Source organism: Pinus tabuliformis, chromosome 3_1 (assembly GCF_031772625.1).
Source record: "Pinus tabuliformis cultivar Carrire ecotype Pingquan chromosome 3_1, CPIR1, whole genome shotgun sequence".
Lineage (NCBI taxonomy): Eukaryota > Viridiplantae > Streptophyta > Pinopsida > Pinales > Pinaceae > Pinus > Pinus tabuliformis.
Window position 1 is genome coordinate 266,107,052 of NC_142301.1, and position 19,834 is coordinate 266,126,885.

A 19,834-nucleotide genomic window follows, 5' to 3' on the forward strand; every position below is an offset into this window, starting at 1 on the left:
TATAGCTGTCAATATTCACTTGTGTTGTGCGAATGATGATGGATTGATCTCACCTATGAAATCTAGGCCCCACTACTGAAAAGGTGCATTAACTGATATAGGTTGTAGAGGCAAAGGAAGAAGCTTTCTTTTACCTTGGAAAACTTGACACTCATGACAACTCATCACTGCCTTGTAGATATCTGCAAAAAGTGTAGGCCAATAGTAACCTGCTCTCGGTACTTTGTTGGCCGTGGCCTTCCAGTACAAGTGGCCCCCACAATCTCCTTTGTGGAAGTCATTTATTACCTCTTTAGACTCATCATCATTCAAACAGTTTAGCAACACACATCCATGATCTTTCCAATAAAGTGCATTGTCCATGATACAATATTTGGAAGCCTTCAACTTCAAGGGCCTACTCTTAGCCTTAGACATGCCTGGAGGGGGATTTAGATGTTGAAGCACATAAATAATATCAAAATATCGTGGGGATGATAGAAAGATTTCAGATACCTAAATGAGATCCACTTCTTCTTGACTAACAGACAATGTTGCTACAAGGTTGATATCTAAAGCATGAAGGTTTGACTTGGCCATGAGTTTGGCTAAGCCTTGACCCTTGATTAGCATGGTAGGATTGATCTCAAGATCATATTCCAATAATGTCACTATCCATCTACCTCTCCTATCTTTCGGTTCATTTTTCACAAGAACTTCTTTTTCCGATGCATTAGGCACATAAGCAAGAGTATGTGAATGTAAAATGTAAACTTTGAAATCTTTGATCACCTTTACCAAATCGAAGGCCTATTTCTCAATGATGTTGTACCTAAGGGCTGCATCCCTGATGTTGCGACTGAAAAATGCTATTGGAAGCTCGTTTTTATCCCTTTTTTGCAGTAGTACTGTTGCCATGGTATGCTCAGAAGCAAAGGAAAATATAATAAAATCATCGGAGTAATCCAGACTGATTAAAACAAGGGCAGTGGTTAAGGCAAGCATTACTGCATGAAAGGACTTGTGGGCTTCTTCAGACCACTTCACCTCATTATCCTTTTTCAACATATTGTTCATTTCTCTAAGATGCTCAGCCAAATTAGGAATAAATCTGTGTAAGAAATCCATCTTACCATTGAATGCTTGGAATTATTTCTTGCTGCGAGAGAAGTCAATTTTCTTAATGGCTTCTACTCATGAAGGGTCGATCTAGATGCCATTCTTCAAAATGATGTGGTTGAGAAGTTTTCCTTCCTCCATAGCAAACAAACTTTTCTTCAAATTGAGGGAGATCTTGAACTTTCTACATTTCTGAAAAATGACCCTTAAATGATGCAAATGTTCATCATATGAATGTGAAAATATGGTTAAATCATCTAAGTATACGAATAAGAAAACATCTTTTTCATCTGAAAAGGATATGTCCATGGCATGCTGAAAAGTGGCCCCTGCATTTTTGAGACCAAATGGCATTTTTGCATATTTGAATGTGCCCCAAGGTGTGGTGAATGTTGTCTTGTCCTGATCATCCTCATGCACTAAAACTTGATTGTAACTGGAGTAACCATCCAAGAGTGACAGCTGGGAAGTGCCAAAAACTCTCTGAAGGATATGGTCCATTTTGGGAAGCAAATAATTATATTTCAGAGATACTTTGTTCAAATTTCTGAAGTTTATGCAGCGCCTAATTTCTCTGATCGTCTTTCTCGTCGGGACTAGATTTGATATCCAATCATAAAATTTGATGGGAAAGATGATGCCCGCCTTGAAAATTCTGTGAATCTCTTTCTCTATGGATGGCACCAACCTTGGGTTAATCCTTCTTAACTTTTGTCTAAAGGGCTTTTGATTAGGCTTAATTGGGATGGTGTGCTAAATTATTTTCTTATCATACTCCTTCAAGTCTGCATAATCCCAAGCAAAAACATCAGAACATTCAGACAAGTAATGAATGTATTTCGCTTTTACCTCAGGAGACAATGATTTGGATAGCTTGATCATTTTTGGTTTTTCTTCTTTTCTGATGTTCACGTCTTCAACACCCTTGTCTGTAGGAACCAATGTTGGCTTCCTTGCTACATCATCCTAATCAAACAAGTCTTCCAAAGGTACAAGACATTTCAGAATATTGTTGTCCTTCAGCTGTAATATATCAACTTGGGTTGCCTTGATGACTTGACCATTCTTGTCATAAACTTCATCCATGGAACAATTCTCAAACTCTCCTTCACTCTGAAGAAAGTTATTCACCTATTTGTCATCCTAGAACACTTGCCAATATCGCAAGTTGTCAGGAATAGAGGGTCGATGCTTCACATGAATCTCAAACTTCTTGTTTGAAAAGATGGGGATTTTGAAATTACTTGCAGCTGTAGCTAATGAATCTGCCATAAGATTCTGACTCCTTGGTACAACTGAAAGTGTATATTCAGGAAACATCCTAAGAATATCTAAAACCGCATTTCTATATTGTTTCATTCATGGATGGTGAGCTTGATATTCACCTTTGACTTGCTTGATCACAAGTTCTGAATCACCATACACCGAAATCTTTCATGCACCTAACCTTTTCAAGATCTTTAAACCTGTGATCAGTGCTTCATACTTCACTTGATTGTTAGTGCAATCAAAAGCTAACTTGTATGAGCATAATCTAACATTTTGAGGGAGATTTCCTTGCTAATGATGTGGACTTCGAATCCAAATGCCAATACCTGCTCCATCTTTCCCAAGAGAACCATCAAAGTCCATGGTCCAAAGGCCAAGTTCCTCTTCCAAGGGTTGTACATATTGTTTCTGTTTTGGGTCAATTTTCGAAACTTTCTCTCCAGACTGTTTGAATTTTCCATTACCTTCTTTGAAGGTTGTTCTAAGCCTTTCTCTGCCTTGTCTGATGGCTGTTCCAATGAACTTGGTGTTAGCCTCCTGTTGCAACAGGGTTTCATCTTTCATGATTGACATTTTTACATGCCAAATATGTCATACTTTGCAAGCTGCAGTGTTCCATATTTCCAGAAGAGACCAAAGAAGAAAGCCATGAAGTGTGCTAGTCCAAATGCCACTGCTGATTCCAATTTTGATGAGTTGTTCCAGTTTTGAAGAGTTTTCATTTAAGGGAGGTCCAAACAGTCTAATCTTGGTCTCCCTAGGTTTCAATTTCCTGTTTTAGAATATAGAGAATGCATCTGACCAAACAGTTTAATCTTGGCAGATTTGTAGATAGGTAGAGAATCAAAGGGACCCAACTGTTTAATCTGGGCCCTGGCAGAAATAAGTGTAGAGCTAGATAGGAAACATTCAAAAGAAAAATTGTAAATCTGGGTCTGCAAGTCTAAGTGCACCCAAACCAAAAAAAGAAGAAAAAATGTTAGGTGAGTAGGCTGGGTAGGTAGCTGAGAGGTTGCAGAAAGATGACTTATGATCAATTTTGTGTTACTAAGTGTATATTTTTCCAGATCACAGTGCAGGCAGTTTTCATTCAAAGGAGCTCAAAGGTGGACATCACTAACTCCCCCTTCTTCTAATTCCCTAAGTCACTTACTAACTTCCCAAAGAGGTCAAGATCTGCTTGATTCCTCTTAGTTTCATCATCATCCATATCAGTTGCCTTTGTGAAGATCTGCTTCACTCAAGGATTTTATTTCTTTTCAAATTCTTTTCCCCAAAATTAGCCTAAGGTCCCTGACCTTAGCGCCTGTTTATCATCACCATATTAACCACTAACTCTACTATATAACTCCCTATTAGTCTTCCCCTTCCCCTACTAAAATAATGTATATAAAACTCCCCTATGTAAATATCCCCTCCCTGGCAATATGGCCATATTTTTCAAAGTCCGGGAAAAAATGGTCCACCTGGGGCTGTTTTTAGCCCATCCGAGTCATAGCAGGAGTTAGATGACACCTGGTCATGCTAACAACCTCTCCCCTAGCCCTAAAAACCCTCAAAGACCCTCTTTTCCGCCTCCTTACCATAAGTTTTGGGCATAAATCATTAACCCGCCCATTTTAGACCCCATAACCCACTTTCCCTAAGTCTAAAACCCCCGCCGCGCTACATTTAAATCGGGATATTCCCGCGAATATCCCCGCCCACTTGCCGTCGCCTCGCCCTTCCCGCCAACCGTCCGATCGTCCTGCGCCCAGATCAACGGTTGACGGGCCGTCCCATCTCCGAAACGCCCGAAGGTTAGCGTCCGGGAGATGGGTGATATTGCCGCCGTACTCCCGCCACGCGTCACCCCCTGGGCTGTGGCGGAGCCCCCTCTGACAAAACCGCTCATGCCCAAAGGCGGTGCGCCCCAAAACCGGAAACCGCTCCCTGCCTGGTGACGTCACCTGCCTGCGTCACCCCCTTGGCACGTCACCTCCGTACGTGATGACGTCATCATGCTGACTTCATCCCGCCACGTCATCATGCTGACGTCACCCACCGTATGAGGTCCCATCGCTGACGTCATGCTGCTGTCATCATCACTTTTTTGGCACGAAGGGTGAAAATCGCACTCTGGAGCCCCGGAATCAGTTTCTGAGGCAGTTTTTGATGAGTGATTTGCGCCTCATCGCTGGATAAATTAGGCCTGAATGGGGAATCTTTTCATTTTGCAGCCCCCAGCAAGCTAGAAAGGTGTCGAATGACCCATTTTTCTTCGCGAAGCTTGCCGAAAGGAGCAGAAGACAGTTCTAAAGGAAAGAGAGGCCGAACAGTGGCCATTTATTTGTGATTAGACCCACAGCAAAGGAAAACAGCGGCCCAGTTTATTGTCAATGAGTACCAGAGGAAGAAGAAGAGCCAAAGAGTATCAGTCAAGATTTTTTAGGGGCTCGAAGCACCTGAACATTGATGAGCCCCCCAGAAAGTCAAATCAAGAGGTGTAAGCCCATCCTTGCCCTCAAATCACAGTTAAAGCTTTAAATGCAGACAGACAGCAAAGAAGCAGAAACCCATACACATTTATTGCAGAAAACACTGCACCAAGCCGCCAAGGACTACATCATTTACTCAGTTTTGATACGGTAGCCCTGAGCGCAACCCGAGATATTTTTTTGCATTTATTTATGGATAGGATTAGGTTAAGTAATCATCTTTCTTTCAGACCTGTTTAGGTCAAGTTGATATAAAAGCAGTTGTAGAGAGTTTTTCCCTATATATACCACCCTCTACATTGTTACAAGGGTTGGTAAATTGAGAATTTTCACTAGAGACTCGCATTGTATACCTGAGTTTTTTCTATAATCAAAGATTGCTGAAAGCTTGGAGAGCAAACTGTCTGTTGTAAATGAATGTTTTCGGAGATATGAAGATGGAATTCTTGTGCCGCAGTCTGAAGCAATAAGTGCATCTTACCTCTGTTTATTGTTTACCACTATCTAAATAGCAGAAAGAAAGAATAGCTTATAATTTGTTTAAGTACACTCTATGCTCAATTTCTGCTGTTTCTTTATGTTTTCCTCTGAATGAATTGGTTACGAATGTGAATTCCCCTCGGCTCATATTTGCCCCGATTCACCTGTGTTTGCCAATTATCTAGGGATTCTTTACTGCCCCTAGGTAGAGCTCTGTTACCCCCATCTGTTAAGCTGATTGAGATATTCTTAACTGCCTCTCATTACTTAGCATTCTTTCCATCATTTAAACCTGAAATATTGTTTCATGCGCAACTATCTTGCTCCATTTTCCCTCTCTTGTGACCGAAGAAATGCACCAGCAGTTCTCCTCCTCGACTCCACGCCCAATGGTTTGAAACTTCCAGACTATGCCTTGCCTCTCTGTCTGAAAACATCAATTTTCCCACCAAAAACAAAACAAAAACCCTCTGAACTCAAAACCTAGCCTAAAATCCTTTTCAACAAAGCTAAATCTAAAAGAGAGAGCCCTCTCTGATTGCAGGTTGGCTAGAACCTGCAGTCCAAAGTTGGTCTGTGGTTACCTCGGCCGTATCCTTTTCTGGAGCTTAAGGACAACCTGAGTGATAACATAATGGCGACTCCGCTGGGGAACTTCCTCAGATAGTTTCACAAAGAAAGTTGGAAAGCTCCACTAGGGAAGAACCAGACCTTCACAACCATTTTTTCAAGTCTAGTTCTGATCTTTGATGGTGGACAGAGATCAGGCACTTCAAAGTTGATCATCCACCTGGCGGCTCCACATCATCTGCATAATCAAGGCTCCACTGGAGTAGCGAACCTGAGAGAAAAATTTTCAAAGTTTTCAGTGGCTTTACAGCCAAATAATCCCGTTTCACAGTGTTAATAGTCAGATCAAATGACCAGGTGTGGGAAAGATGAGGTTGAACAAGCTGTAAATGAATTCAGAAAGTTGTTATCAGAATATTAGCTTGATGAAAATTTTCTTAGACTGTTGTTGATTAAGATCACTGCAATACAACAGCCTCAAATCAAAATGTGTCTTCTTGATTTAGTCGTGGAAGAACATGAAAATGAGATTGAACTTTTGCATTCTCAGATCCAATCATATGATTTTCAAGATCCTAGAGTTTTTTTTCAAGAACTTCCTTCTCCTAGTCATAAGGAAATTGTATTACCTTCTGACTTACAGATTAAAGATGATCACGCTTTCAAGAGAAAGAATGAAGTATTGGCTGCAGAGGTTGTAACTAAGGATGCAGCCGTTCCATCAGACAAAGCAAGTCTAGAAGAAACTCTCACACATAATGCTTTTATAGATCCTGTAGCTGATTACATGGAGGATCTTTTCAACTCAAAATCTTTAACATATTGTCTCTATGAAGACCAAGATAGTCAGCAAATAACTTCATATGTCACAATTTTGATTATGGGAGCACATGACCAGACAATGTTTTTGATTTCACCAACTATCAGTAAAACAGTGGGTTTTCTTCTACAAGTGCTAAAGTGGCTGCACTGGTTGTTTCATTTTACCTAGCCAGCAAACAAGTGCTGATTAGGGTAGGTAGGTAGGATTTGAGTTTTCTGTTTGTATAGCAGCTTGATGCAGTGGATGCCCGAAGTGAAGGCCCTAAGCTCATCAAATGTACTTTCATATATATAAATAAAGCAGCCAGCAAAAGCAAAGTTTTAGAGTACAGAAGCAGTTGGAAAACAAGGCAGTCTGACTTGCTGTTCTTGGCTTTTCACAAGGAAAAGCCATCCCCAAGTGGAGCCACTTTTAGCCTCCTGTTGCAACAGGGTTTCATCTTTCATGATTGACATTTTTACATGCCAAATATGTCATACTTTGCAAGCTGCAGTGTTGCATATTTCCAGAAGAGACCAAAGAAGAAAGCCATGAAGTGTGCTAGTCCAAATGCCACTGCTGATTCCAATTTTGATGAGTTGTTCCAGTTTTGAAGAGTTTTCATTTAAGGGAGGTCCAAACAGTCTAATCTTGGTCTCCCTAGGTTTCAATTTCCTGTTTTAGAATATATAGAATGCATCTGACCAAACAGTTTAATCTTGGCAGATTTGTAGATAGGTAGAGAATCAAAGGGACCCAACTGTTTAATCTGGGCCCTCGCAGAAATAAGTGTAGAGCTAGATAGGAAACATTCAAATGAAAAATTGTAAATCTGGGTCTGCAAGTCTAAGTGCACCCAAACCAAAAAAAGAAGAAGAAATGTTAGGTGAGTAGGCTGGGTAGGTAGCTGAGAGGTTGTAGAAAGATGACTTATGATCAATTTTGTGTTACTAAGTGTATATTTTTCCGGATCACAGTGCAGGCAGTTTTCATTCAAAGGAGCTCAAAGGTGGACATCACTAACTCCCCCTTCTTCTAATTCCCTAAGTCACTTACTAACTTCCCAAAGAGGTCAAGATCTGCTTGATTCCTCTTAGTTTCATCATCATCCATATCAGTTGCCTTGGTGAAGATCTGCTTCACTCAAGGATTTTATTTCCTTTCAAAATCTTTTCCCCAAAATTAGCCTAAGGTCCCTGACCTTAGCGCCTGTTTATCATCACCATATTAACCACTAACTCTACTATATAACTCCCTATCAGTCTTCCCCTTCCCCTACTAAAAGAATGTATATAAAACTCCCCTATGTAAATATCCCCTCCCTGGCAATATAGCCATATTTTTTCCAAGTCTGGGAAAAAATGGTCCACCTGGGGCTGTTTTTAGCCCATTCGAGTCATAGCAGGAGTTAGATGACACCTGGTCATGCTAACAACCTCTCGCCTAGCCCTAAAAACCCTCAAAGACCCTCTTTTCCACCCCCTTACCCTAAGTTTTGGGCATAAATCATTAACCCGCCCATTTTAGACCCCATAACTCACTTTCCCTAAGTCTAAAACCCCCGCCGCGCTACATTTAAGTCGGGATATTCCCGCGAATATCCCCGCCCACTAACCCGCCGTCGCCTCGCCCTTCCCGCCAACCATCCGATCGTCCTGCGCCAAGATCAACTGTTGACGGGCCGTCCCATCTCCGAAACGCCCGAAGGTTAGCGTCCGGGAGATGGGCGGTATTGCCGCCGTACTCCTGCCACGCGTCACCTCCTGGGCTATGGCGGAGCCCCCTCTGACAAAACCGCTCATGCCCAAAGGCGGTGCGCCCCAAAACCGGAAACCGCCCCCTGCCTGGTGACGTCACCTGCATGCGTCACCCCCCTGCCAAGTCACCTCTGTACGTGATGACATCATCATGTTGACGTCATCATGCTGACATCATCGCTGACATCACCTGCCGTACGAGGTCCCATCGCTGACGTCATGCTGATGTCATCATCACTTTTTTGGCGCGAAGGGCGAAAATCGCACTCCGGAGCCCTGGAATCAGTTTCTGAGGCAGTTTTTGATGAGCAATTTGTGCCTCATCGCTGGATAAATTAGGCCTGAATGGGGAATCTTTAGGGAATCTTTTCATTTTGCAGCCCCCAGCAAGCCAGAAAGGCGCCGAATGACCCATTTTTCTTCGCGAAGCTTGCCGAAAGGAGCAGAAGACAGTTCTAGAGGAAACAGAGGCCGAACAGCGGCCATTAATTTGTGATTAGACCCACAACAAAGGAAAACAGTGGCCCAGTTTATTGTCAAAGAGTATCAGAGGAAGAAGAAGAGCCAAAGAGTATCAGTCAAGATTTTTTAGGGGCTCGAAGCACCTGAACATTGATGAGCCTCCCAGAAAGTCAAATCAAGAGGCGTAAGCCCATCCTTGCCCTCAAATCACAACTAAAGCTTTAAATGCAGACAGACAGAAAAGAAGCAGAAACCCATACACATTTATTGCAGAAAACACTGCACCAAGCCGCCAAGGACTACATCATTTACTCAGTTTTGATACGGCAGCCCTGAGCGCAGCCCGAGATATTTTTTTACATTTATTTATGGATAGGATTAGGTTAAGTAATCATCTTTCTTTCAGACCTGTTTAGGTCAAGTTGTAATAAAAGCAGTTGTAGAGAGTTTTTCCCTATATACCGCCCTCTACATTGTAACAAGGGTTGGTAAATTGAGAATTTTCACTAGAGACTCGCATTGTATACCTGAGTTTTTTCTATAATCAAAGATTGCTGAAAGCTTGGAGAGCAAATTGTCTGTTGTAAATGAATGTTTTCGGAGATATGAAGATGGAATTCTTGTGCTGCAGTCTGAAGCAATAAGTGCATCTTACCTCTGTTTATTGTTTAACACTATCTAAATAGCAGAAAGAAAGAATAGCTTAGAATTTGTTTAAGTACACTCTATGCTCAATTTCTGCTGTTTCTTTATGTTTTCCTCTGAATGAATTGGTTATGAATGTGAATTACCCTGGGCTCATATTTACCCCGATTCACCTGTGTTTGCCAATTATCTAGGGATTCTTTACTGCCCCTAGGTAGAGCTCTGTTACCCCCATCTGTTAAGCTGATTGAGAGATTCTTAACTGCCTCTCATTACTTAGCATTCTTTCCATCATTTAAACCTGAAATATTGTTTCATGCGTAGCTATCTTGCTCCATTTTCCCTCTCTTGTGACCGAAGAAATGCACCAGCAGTTCTCCTCCTCGACTCCATGCCCAATGGTTTGAAACTTCCAGACTATGCCTTGCCTCTCTGTCTGAAAACATCAATTTTCCCACCAAAAACAAAACAAAAACCCTCTGAACTCAAAACCTAGCCTAAAATCCTTTTCAACAAAGCTAAATCTAAAAGAGAGAGCCCTCTCTGATTGCAGGTTGGCTAGAACCTGCAGTCCAAAGTTGGTCTGTGGTTACCTCGGCCGTATCCTTTTCCGGAGCTTAAGGACAACCTGAGTGATAACATAATGGCGACTCCGCTGGGGAACTTCCTCAGATAGTTTCACAAAGAAAGTTGGAAAGCTCCACTGGGGAAGAACCAGACCTTCACAACCATTTTTTCAAGTCTAGTTCTGATCTTTGATGGTGGACAGAGATCAGGCACTCCAAAGTTGATCATCCACCTGGCGGCTCCACATCATCTGCATAATCAAGGCTCCACTGGAGGAGCGAACCTGAGAGAAAACTTTTCAAAGTTTTGAGTGGCTTTACAGCCAAATAATCTCGTTTCACAGTGTTAATAGTCATATCAAATGACCAGGTGTGGGAAAGATGAGGTTGAACAAGCTGTAAATGAATTCAGAAAGTTGTTATCAGAATATGAGCTTGATGAAAATTTTCTTAGACTGTTGTTGATTAAGATCACTGCAATACAACAGCCTCAAATCAAAATGTGTCTTCTTGATTTAGTCGTGGAAGAACATGAAAATGAGATTGAACTTTTGCATTCTCACATCCAATCATATGATTTTCAAGATCTTAGAGTTTTTTTTAAGAACTTCCTTCTCCTAGTCATAAGGAAATTGTATTACCTTCTGACTTACAGATTAAAGATGATCACCCTTTCAAGAGAAAGAATGAAGTATTGGCTATAGAGGTTGTACTAAGGATGCAGCCGTTCCATCAGACAAAGCAAGTCTAGAAGAAACTCTCACACATAATGCTTTTATAGATCCTGTAGCTGATTACATGGAGGATCTTTTCAACTCAAAATCTTTAACATATTGTCACTTTGAAGACCAAGAAAGTCAGCAAATACCTTCATATGTCACAATTTTGATTATGGGAGCACATGACCAGACAATGTTTCTGATTTCACCAACTATCAGTCAAACAGTGGGTTTTCTTCTACAAGTGCTAAATTGGCTGCACTAGTTGTTTCATTTTACCTAGCCAGCAAACAAGTGTTGATTAGGGTATGTAGGTAGGATTTGAGTTTTCTGTTTGTATAGCAGCTTGATGCAGTGGATGCCCGAAGTGAAGGCCCTAAGCTCATCAAATGTACTTTCATATATATAAATAAAGCAGCCAGCAAAAGCAAAGTTTTAGAGTACAGAAGCAGCTGGAAAACAAGGCAGTCTGACGTGCTGTTCTTGGCTTTTCACAAGGAAAAGCCATCCCCAAGTGGAGCCACTGTTAGCCTCCTGTTGCAACAGGGTTTCATATTTCATGATTGACATTTTTACATGCCACATATGTCATACTTTGCAAGCTGCAGTGTTCCATATTTCCAGAAGAGACCAAAGAAGAAATCCATGAAGTGTGCTAGTCCAAATGCCATTGCTGATTCCAATTTTGATGAGTTGTTCCAGTTTTGAAGAGTTTTCATTTAAGGGAGGTCCAAACAGTCTAATCTTGGTCTCCCTAGGTTTCAATTTCCTGTTTTAGAATATAGAGAATGCATCTGACCAAACAGTTTAATCTTGGCAGATTTGTAGATAGGTAGAGAATCAAAGGGACCCAACTGTTTAATCTGGGCCCTGGCAGAAATAAGTGTAGAGCTAGATAGGAAACATTCAAAAGAAAAATTGTAAATCTGGGTCTGCAAGTCTAAGTGCACCCAAAACAAAAAAAGAAGAAGAAATGTTAGGTGAGTAGGCTGGGTAGGTAGCTGAGAGGTTGCAGAAAGATGACTTATGATCAATTTTGTGTTACTAAGTGTATATTTTTCCGGATCACAGTGCAGGCAGTTTTCATTCAAAGGAGCTCAAAGGTGGACATCACTAACTCCCCTTCTTCTAATTCCCTAAGTCACTTACTAACTTCCCAAAGAGGTCAAGATCTGCTTGATTCCTCTTAGTTTCATCATCATCCATATCAGTTGCCTTGGTGAAGATCTGCTTCACTCAAGGATTTTATTTCTTTTCAAATTATTTTCCCCAAAATTAGCCTAAGGTCCCTGACCTTAGCACCTGTTTATCATCAACATATTAACCACTAACTCTACTATATAACTCCCTATCAGTCTTCCCCTTCCCCTACTAAAAGAATGTATATAAAACTCCCCTATGTAAATATCCCCTCCCTGGCAATATAGCCATATTTTTTCCAAGTTCGGGAAAAAATGGTCCACCTGGGGCTGTTTTTAGCCCATCCGAGTCATAGCAGGAGTTAGATGACACCTGGTCATGCTAACAACCTCTCCCCTAGCCCTAAAAACCCTCAAAGACCCTCTTTTCCGCCCCCTTACCCTAAGTTTTGGGCATAAATCATTAACCCGCCCATTTTAGACCCCATAACCCACTTTCCCTAAGTCTAAAACCCCCGCCGCGCTACATTTAAATCGAGATATTCCCGCGAATATCCCCGCCCACTAACCCGCCATCGCCTCGCCCTTCCCGCCAACTGTCCGATCGTCATGCGCCCAGATCAACGGTTGACAGGCCGTCCCATCTCCGAAACGCCCGAAGGTTAGCGTCCGGGAGATGGGCGGTATTGCCGCCGTACTCCCGCCACGCGTCACCTCCTGGGCTGTGGCGGAGCCCCCTCTGACAAAACCGCTCATGCCCAAAGGCGGTGCGCCCCAAAACCGGAAACCGCCCCCTGCCTGGTGACGTCACCTGCCTGCGTCACCACCCTGCCACGTCACATCCGTACATGATGACGTCATCATGCTGACATCATCCCGCCACGTCATCATGATGACGTCATCGCTGACGTCACCCGCCGTACGAGGTCCCATCGCTGATGTCATGCTGACGTCATCATCACTTTTTTGGCGCGAAGGGCGAAAATCGCACTCCGGAGCCTCGGAATCAGTTTCTGAGGCAGTTTTTGATGAGCGATTTGCGCCTCATCGTTGGATAAATTAGGCCTGAATGGGGAATCTTTAGGGAATCTTTTCATTTTGCAGCCCCCAGCAAGCCAGAAAGGCGCCGAATGACCCATTTTTCTTCGCGAAGCTTGCCGAAAGGAGCAGAAGACAGTTCTAGAGGAAACAGAGGCCGAACAACGACCATTAATTTGTGATTAGACCAACAGCAAAGGAAAACAACGGCCTAGTTTATTGTCAAAGAGTATCGGAGGAAGAAGAAGAGCCAAAGAGTATCAGTCAAGATTTTTTAGGGGCTCGAAGCACCTGAACATTGATGAGCCCCCCAGAAAGTCAAATCAAGAGGCGTAAGCCCATCCTTGCCCTCAAATCACAGTTAAAGCTTTAAATGCAGACAGACAGCAAAGAAGCAAAAACCCATACACATTTATTGCAGAAAACACTGCACCAAGCCGCCAAGGACTACATCATTTACTCAGTTTTGATACGGCAGCCCTGAGCACAGCCCGAGATATTTTTTTGCATTTATTTATGGATAGGATTAGGTTAAGTAATCATATTTCTTTCAGACCTGTTTAGGTCAAGTTGTAATAAAAGCAGTTGTAGAGAGTTTTTCCCTATATATACCGCCCTCTACATTGTTACAAGGGTTGGTAAATTGAGAATTTTCACTAGAGACTCGCATTGTATACCTGAGTTTTTTCTATAATCAAAGATTGCTGAAAGCTTGGAGAGCAAACTGTCTGTTGTAAATGAATGTTTTTGGAGATATGAAGATGGAATTCTTGTGCTGCAGTCTGAAGCAATAAGTGCATCTTACCTCTGTTTATTGTTTACCACTATCTAAATAGCAGAAAGAAAGAATAGCTTAGAATTTGTTTAAGTACACTCTATGCTCAATTTCTGCTGTTTCTTTATGTTTTCCTCTGAATGAATTGGTTATGAATGTGAATTCCCCCGGGCTCATATTTACCCCGATTCACCTGTGTTTGCCAATTATCTAGGGATTCTTTACTACCCCTAGGTAGAGCTCTGTTACCCCCATCTGTTAAGCTGATTGAGAGATTCTTAACTGCCTCTCATTACTTAGCATTCTTTCCATCATTTAAACCTGAAATATTGTTTCATGCGCAGCTATCTTTCTCCATTTTCCCTCTCTTGTGACCGAAGAAATGCACCAGCAGTTCTCCTCCTCGACTCCACGCCCAATGGTTTGAAACTTCCAGACTATGCCTTGCCTCTCTGTCTAAAAACATCAATTTTCCCACCAAAAACAAAACAAAAACCCTCTGAACTCAAAACCTAGCCTAAAATCCTTTTCAACAAAGATAAATCTAAAAGAGAGATCCCTCTCTGATTGCAGGTTGGCTAGAACCTGCAGTCCATAGTTGGTCTGTGGTTACCTCGGCTGTATCCTTTTCCGGAGCTTAAGGACAACCTGAGTGATAACATAATGGCGACTCCACTGGGGAACTTCCTCAGATAGTTTCACAAAGAAAGTTGGAAATCTCCACTGGGGAAGAACCAGACCTTCACAACCATTTTTTCAAGTCTAGTTCTGATCTTTGATGGTGGACAGAGATCAGGCACTTCAAAGTTGATCATCCACCTGGCGGCTCCACATCATCTGCATAATCAAGGCTTCACTGGAGGAGCGAACCTGAGAGAAAACTTTTCAAAGTTTTGAGTGGCTTTACAGCCAAATAATCCCGTTTCACAGTGTTAATAGTCAGATCAAATGACCAAGTGTGGGAAAGATGAGGTTGAACAAGCTGTAAATGAATTCAGAAAGTTGTTATCAGAATATGAGCTTGATGAAAATTTTCTTAGACTGTTGTTGATTAAGGTCACTGCAATACAACAGCCTCAAATCAAAATGTGTCTTCTTGATTTAGTCGTGGAAGAACATGAAAATGAGATTGAACTTTTGCATTCTCAGATCCAATCATATGATTTTCAAGATCCTAGAGTTTTTTTTCAAGAACTTCCTTCTCCTAGTCATAAGGAAATTGTATTACCTTCTGACTTACAGATTAAAGATGATCACCCTTTCAAGAGAAAGAATGAAGTATTGGCTGCAGAGGTTGTAACTAAGGATGCAGCCGTTCCATCAGACAAAGCAAGTCTAGAAGAATTTCTCACACATAATGCTTTTATAGATCATGTAGCTGATTACATGGAGGATCTTTTCAACTCAAAATCTTTAACATATTGTCTCTATGAAGACCAAGAAAGTCAGCAAATACCTTCATATGTCGCAATTTTTATTATGGGAGCACATGACCAGACAATGTTTCTGATTTCACCAACTATCAGTCAAACATTGGGTTTTCTTCTACAAGTGTTAAAGTGGCTGCACTGGTTGTTTCATTTTACCTAGCCAGCAAACAAGTGCTGATTAGGGTAGGTAGGTAGGATTTGAGTTTTCTGTTTGTATAGCAGCTTGATGCAGTGGATGCCCGAAGGGAAGGCCCTAAGCTCATCAAATGTACTTTCATATATATAAATAAAGCAGCCAGCAAAAGCAAAGTTTTAGAGTACAGAAGCAGTTGGAAAACAAGGCAGTCATACCTGCTATTCTTGGCTTTTCGCAAGGAAAAGCCATCCCCAAGTGGAGCCACTGTTAGCCTCCTGTTGCAACAGGGTTTCATCTTTCATGATTGACATTTTTACATGCCAAATATGTCATACTTCGCAAGCTGCAGTGTTCCATATTTCCAGAAGAGACCAAAGAAGAAAGCCATGAAGTGTGCTAGTCCAAATGCCACTGTTGATTCCAATTTTGATGAGTTGTTCCAGTTTTGAAGAGTTTTCATTTAAGGGAGGTCCAAACAGTCTAATCTTGGTCTCCCTAGGTTTCAATTTCCTGTTTTAGAATATAGAGAATGCATCTGACCAAACATTTTAATCTTGGTAGATTTGTAGATAGGTAGAGAATCAAAGGGACCCAACTGTTTAATCTGGGCCCTTGCAGAAATAAGTGTAGAGCTAGATAGGAAACATTCAAATGAAAAATTGTAAATCTAGGTCTGCAAGTCTAAGTGCACCCAAACCAAAAAAAGAAGAAGAAATGTTAGGTGAGTAGGCTGGGTAGGTAGCTGAGAGGTTGCAGAAAGATGACTTATGATCAATTTTGTGTTACTAAGTGTATATTTTTCCGGATCACAGTGCAGGCAGTTTTCATTCAAAGGAGCTCAAAGGTGTACATCACTAACTCCCCCTTCTTCTAATTCCCTAAGTCACTTACTAACTTCCCAAAGAGGTCAAGATCTGCTTGATTCCTCTTAGTTTCATCATCATCCATATCAGTTGCCTTGGTGAAGATCTGCTTCATTCAAGGACTTTATTTCTTTTCAAATTCTTTTCCCCAAAATTAGCCTAAGGTCCCTGACCTTAGCGCCTGTTTATCATCACCATATGAACCACTAACTCTACTATATAACTCCCTATCAGTCTTCCCCTTCCCCTACTAAAAGAATGTATATAAAACTCCCCTCCCTGGCAATATAGCCATATTTTTTCCAAGTCCGGGAAAAAATGGTCCACCTGGGGCTGTTTTTAGCCCATCCGAGTCATATCAGGAGTTAGATGACACCTGGTCATGCTAACAACCTCTCCCCTAGCCCTAAAAACCCTCAAAGACCCTCTTTTCCGCCCCCTTACCCTAAGTTTTGGGCATAAATCATTAACGCGCCCATTTTAGACCCCATAACCCACTTTCCCTAAGTCTAAAACCCCCGCCGCGCTACATTTAAATCCGGATATTCCCGCGAATATCCCTGCCCACTAACCCGCCGTCGCCTCGCCCTTCCCGCCAATCGTCCGATCGTCCTGCGCCCAGATCAACGGTTGACGGGCCGTCCCATCTCCGAAACGCCCGAAGGTTAGCGTCTGGGAGATGGGTGGTATTGCCGCCGTATTCCCGCCACGCGTCACCTCCTGGGCTGTGGCGGAGCCCCCTCTGACAAAACCGCTCATGCCCAAAGGCGGTGCGCCCCAAAACCGGAAACCGCCCCCTGCCTGGTGACGTCACCTGCCTGCGTCACCCCCCTGCCACGTCACCTCCGTACGTGATGACGTCATCCCGCCACGTCATCATGCTGACGTCATCGCTGACGTCACCCGCCTTACGAGGTCCCATCGCTGACATCATGCTGATGTCATCATCTCTTTTTTGGCGCGAAGGGCGAAAATCGCACTCCGGAGCCCCGGAATCAGTTTCTGAGGCAGTTTTTGATGAGCGATTTGCGCCTCATCGCTGGATAAATTAGGCCTGAATGGGGAATCTTTAGGGAATATTTTCATTTTGCAGCCCCCAGCAAGCCAGAAAGGCGTCGAATGACCCATTTTTCTTCGCGAAGCTTGCCGAAAGGAGCAGAAGACAGTTCTAGAGGAAACAGAGGCCGAACAGCGGCCATTAATTTGTGATTAGACCCACAGCAAAGGAAAACAACGGCCCAGTTTATTGTCAAAGAGTATCAGAGGAAGAAGAAGAGCCAAAGAGTATCAGTCAAGATTTTTTAGGGGCTCGAAGCACCTGAACATTGATGAGCCCCCCAGAAAGTCAAATCAAGAGGCGTAAGCCCATCCTTGCCCTCAAATCACAGTTAAAGCTTTAAATGTAGACAGACAACAAAGAAGCAGAAACCCATACACATTTATTGCAGAAAACACTCCACCAAGCCGCCAAGGACTACATTATTTACTCAGTTTTGATACGGCAGCCCGAGATATTTTTTTGCATTTATTTATGGATATGATTAAGTTAAGTAATCATCTTTCTTTCGGACCTGTTTAGGTCAAGTTGTAATAAAAGCAGTTGTAGAGAGTTTTTCCCTAGATATACTGCCCTCTACATTGTTACAAGGTTTGGTAAATCGAGAATTTTCACTAAAGACTCGCATTGTATACCTGAGTTTTTTCTATAATCAAAGATTGCTGAAAGCTTGGAGAGCAAACTGTCTGTTGTAAATGAATGTTTTCGGAGATATGAAGATGGAATTCTTGTGCTGCAGTCTGAAGCAATAAGTGCATCTTACCTCTGTTTATTGTTTACCACTATCTAAATAGCAGAAAGAAAGAATAGTTTAGAATTTGTTTAAGTACACTCTATGCTCAATTTTTGTTGTTTCTTTATGTTTTCCTCTGAATGAATTGGTTATGAATGTGAATTCCCCCGGGCTCATATTTACCCCGATTCACCTGTGTTTGCCAATTATCTAGGGATTCTTTACTGCCCCTAGGTAGAGCTCTGTTACCCCCATCTGTTAAGATGATTGAGAGATTCTTAACTACCTCTCATTACTTAGCATTCTTTCCATCATTTAAACCTGAAATATTGTTTCATGCGTAGCTATCTTGCTCCATTTTCCCTCTCTTGTGACCGAAGAAATGCACCAGCAGTTCTCCTCCTCGACTCCACGCCCAATGGTTTGAAACTTCCAGACTATGCCTTGCCTCTCTGTCTGAAAACATCAATTTTCCCACCAAAAACAAAACAAAAACCCTCTGAACTCAAAACCTAGCCTAAAATCCTTTTCAACAAAGGTAAGTCTAAAAGAGAGAGCCCTCTCTGATTGCAGGTTGGCTAGAACCTGCAGTCCAAAGTTGGTCTGTGGTTACCTCGGCCGTATCCTTTTCCGGAGCTTAAGGACAACCTGAGTGATAACACTTGGCAACCTTTCTTTTTCCTAATATGAAATTGTCCTTATACAATTGAAAATCTATGGTACATCTTTAATTTCCACAAGTTGACTACCTACATCGTTCAATTTAGTATCATTATATAAAATAAATGACTCTAAATCTTTATGTACAACATTTATAGGATGATTATTGGGGTTTTCCTTGATAGTTATCATGAATTTCTTTTTAGTTTCTCAGTACAACTTCCTCAATTGCCCTAAAACTGGGATGGTGGCATAGGAATATTCTAACTGTAGTGTGCCTCTTAGTTTAGCTCCCCAAGATCCTGACAATAACATCCCAAACCGTGGTGGTATGCCAGCTACCACCACATCCATTAAAACATTCTTTGCCGGGATTTGGTCTAGGGATACTACCAAATATTTGATTAGACCAAGACAACGGACCTTACCGGAATCAAAAGAGTACAAGTCATGGTACTCACGAGTTATATCTAGACCCAACCTTTCCATGATGGCTTTGGGCATTAGATTATGGGAGGCTCCGGAGTCAAGCATGGAGTTATGAAGAATGAACTGATGGATTCTTAAACTTAGGTAAAATGGAGGAACATCACTATCTCCTGACTAACCATCTATGGTTGGACCAAAAATCAATTCAGGTTGGTCATCTTCAATATTAACCATATCAAACATAGGATCAAATTTTAACATTTTAACTATATCAGATTTGTAATGGCTATTTTTGACAAGTTCAGTAAGAGGGATTGACACTTTTAACTTTTAAATTTCAATTTCTAAATTAAATGAGCTGGATTTTTCTACCTCTTTTTGGATGGTATCTCTTTTCTCGGGCAGATCTCTTGGTGTCTGATCCTTCTTCTAACTATTAGGGTCTTTGTTTGGATTGCTTGTAGATGCTTTATTTACTTTGCTTTGATTTCCTTGAGGATTTATTTTTGGTTGAGTATCCTTCTACTGTGATGTCCTTTTCTGAATGGGAGTGATTGGGAATTCTTTATTTCTCAAGGAATATTGCTTTTACAAAGAGTTGAGTGCATTTAAGTCTACTCTTTGATAATCATCGGATTGAGTCTCCAATGCATTGTAATTTTCCAGTTAGTCTTCATCCTTAGGATCCTCTACCTCCTCGACATACTTCTCATTTTCAGTCAAGAAAAT